Here is a 3221-nt window from a genome sequence, read left to right as displayed (position 1 = left end):
CATTCAAAGGTGAATTGGCACACATTCACCCGTGAGAAAGTGGATCAGGTTACGTTCTGTACGGTACACACATCGTGCTCATCTTTTAACATGATAACTTGATAAGTTAACAAGATTGTATCACAGCTCAAAGTTCAGGATGGCCCTTCCAGTACTCAATCAGCAGTCAAGTTTTTAAGGTTTGTGTGTGCATGAATCCAACCATCCACCTGTACCTGCTGAATTCAGCGAAAGCAGAGCACTCACTTTCATTTCGCTGTTGAGGGTCTAGCCTCTCCTTAAGGTTTTTCAGATTCACCGTCAGTATGTCATCATTTCTTGTCTAGTGGAGAATCTGGGCTGTGTTGGGACCTGTCGCTCTTGAGGACTTGTGAGATACTTTGATAGATATTGGTCGATCGACACAACAAAACTTGACCCCACTTGAGTACTGGCTTTCTGCTCCTGTTTGCTTTTCATGGTGCAGTAGGGTTTGGTATGAAAGGATCCTGTTTTCACCGAGTTCTTACTTGTTTTATCCTTGTTCATTTCATTTTTTTAACCACTGTTTGAGGACTCTAAAGCAACTCTTTCGCAATAAGACGAATGAGTTCCCACATCACTGCTGTAATGGTTTCAGTAACTTTTTACCACCTTTGATACTTCAGTGAGTCAGCCTGGCTTCCACTGTCAAACATACAGCTTGTGACATCCATTTCTGGGAAGAGACTGCAGTACACTTTTCTGCTTACTATGACACATAAATCATAGATTTGTTTATTAAAAAAATGCACAACAATCCCAAAATCCACATATTTACATGATCACAAAAAAAAAAACCAAAAACCAAAAAACACAAACATTCCTCATTTTTAGTGCAAATCGTTGTTCACTAGTGCAGTTACATCTCTGGTCAGATTTGGAGTTACTAAACACAGACTTGCTGCTACAGTGTTTGACAGCAGATGGTTACACAGTGGAGCAAACAGAGAAGTACTGTGGGTTTATGCACCCAAATGCACAAACCAGCCTTGTGCAGAGCTATTTGGAAACAGTGCAATTACTACATCTCACAGTCTTTTGATCCATAGCCAACCAGCAATCTGCATGTCCATCCAGGCTGCCATTTTTTTTGTGTTTTATTTTGTTTAGTTTAGTCAACCGTTAATCCAAGGTGTCACGAGCCAATGCGTTTCATCACAGATCCTCTCGGGTGGTTGCTCGAGGAGACCCGCTGCTGTGTCTTTGTCTGGTGGTCCAGCTCCAAAATGTAGTGATGGTCCTGGACATACATCAGACCACCAAAGGAGTCCACGATTTCAAAGAGGACTGCAAGGACGCTCAGCGCCGTTCCAATAAAATAGAGCTTGAGGACTGCTGCCACCATGGCTCCTCTGGTAAACGATGGTGGGCTGCAAGAGACGGATCAGATTTAAAAATTAATTTCAGTTTGAGTATGTTATTTTTGGTGGCAAGTTTTAAATAATAGACAAGTAGGGTCTTTTTTTGGTGCACAGTGCTTTTCAGTACTGAAACTGGGAGCATGTTAAGGAAAAGGACATGAGGACTAGAAAGGATCAAAAAGGACTGGAGAAAACGCAGGCTGATTTGCCACAGTTAACAGACCACATCAACAGGAAGAAAGTTGCCTTTACATGGTGTTGGAAATATCATATTTTAATCATTAGCAATCCCCTAAATTGACCTTATTTTAACTGAAAGCTTTTAAATTTTCATGGCAGAAATGTTGATTAGTTCGTAAAAATATTCAATATCTGTACGCCAAAGTGATGCACACGACCCTATTCTATCTTTTATATGGTTTTTGAACATCTGGGACTCGATTATTCTTCCTCTTCCAGAAGACGAGCCACCAAACACGACAGCTGCTACGCGACTTATTGCAATTTTCGTTATGTTCGATCTGCGTTTTTGGGCGACCGCGCAGGGAAAGTCGACTTAAAACTCGACCAAAAGTCGAATACGTCAGCTTAAAAGAAAGAAACGCGAACGCAGCAGCTCGGAGTCGGAGCACATGGCTGAGAGGACGTCAAAACGGGACACTTCGCAGCGAGAAAAAGCTTTGATTTCGGTTTGTCATGACTCAAGCAGCACTAAAACAGCGACACAGCGCCTCGTTAGTGTACTAACTTACCGAGTTGGTCGATATGCGACGTCTCTGTGCGTCTTTCCTTCTTACAATCCGTGGAGGCTGAAGCCGCTTGTAACGACAAAGACGAGTCCGATGATGATGGTTGTCGGTCAGTAGTTCCTTCTAACACGGTGTTCGCCCGCCTCCCTCTGTCAGCAGTGTGTGTGTGTGTGTGTGTGTGTGGGTGAGAGAGAGAGAGAGAGAGAGAGCAGTATCAAGCATTGCTAAATTACCATGCGTAACAGTGACATCACGTCGACAGTTTCCTGAATCTGCTCAGTATGTGTCCACGGGATTTCCCATGGCTCCCACTGTATCACTGCTACTTAGAGAAAACAAAATCTACCAAAAATCCTCTTTCCCTGCTAAATCTGATCATACAGGTCTTTAATCATTTGATTTTCATAGATTTTATTTGATTTTTCATTTCTATGCAACCATGTTTCCAGTCCATTAAGTCACCATACTGCCAAAAATATATTGACTGTTCATCCAGTCTATTAACCCGTCAAACCCATCAGCTTTTTGATGTGAAACAGGAGACAGACATGTTCATAACCACATCTAAGTCAGGCTCTGAGTCTAAATAAAACAGAACCTTCAATGTCACGTGAAAACCCTGTTGAACTGCAAGAAAACTGATCAATTGCCTCAAGTGATGACGATGTCTGAGCACTGCTGGTCTCTGACAGAGCTGTCGGCAGCAGAGTTGCATTGTGGGTAATGCAGGCGCCAGGCACTCACCCAGGAAGAAGCATGTGTGGATTAACTTTGTCCAGCTGTCAGTCGTCAGTGGTGAATCAGTGGGCTTCTGTTGGAGTAGACCAAATTTAATTCTGAGGCAAAAATGAATTTCCGAGCCATATTCTGTGCAGTAGGTTGGTTGTTGAGAGGTTTTACGTGAAATCATAAATGCCAGGTCAATCCTCTATGGTCAGTAAACGTCTGTAAAAAAAAAAAAAAAAAAAAAAGTATGGCAATTCGGTGTGGAAAGACTTGAGCGACCAGTCCTAAAGATACACCTCTCAGCGCTCCTGTGTGTTAATGATTGTAGGTTGGCTGTTTATTTTTCATTAACTTCTTTTAGTTC

At 42.4% G+C, this 3221-nt stretch overlaps 1 long non-coding RNA gene across 1 annotated transcript; it reads right to left on the bottom strand.

The window, feature by feature from the left end:
* Window positions 1-719: 719 nt before the first annotated feature.
* LOC124053584 lies at window positions 720-2862 on the bottom strand. Its single transcript, XR_006842187.1, has 2 exons — window positions 2135-2862; window positions 720-1391 (listed from the first exon to the last, which is right to left on the bottom strand). It is a non-coding gene; the product is annotated as an uncharacterized LOC124053584 (long non-coding RNA).
* Between the last annotated feature and the right edge of the window lie 359 nt (window positions 2863-3221).

The sequence above is a fragment of the Scatophagus argus genome, chromosome 22 (genome assembly GCF_020382885.2).
Source record: "Scatophagus argus isolate fScaArg1 chromosome 22, fScaArg1.pri, whole genome shotgun sequence".
NCBI classification, from domain to species: Eukaryota; Metazoa; Chordata; class Actinopteri; family Scatophagidae; genus Scatophagus; species Scatophagus argus.
The sequence above is the reverse complement of the archived record's forward strand: the minus strand, read 5'-3'. Positions and strand labels throughout refer to the sequence as shown.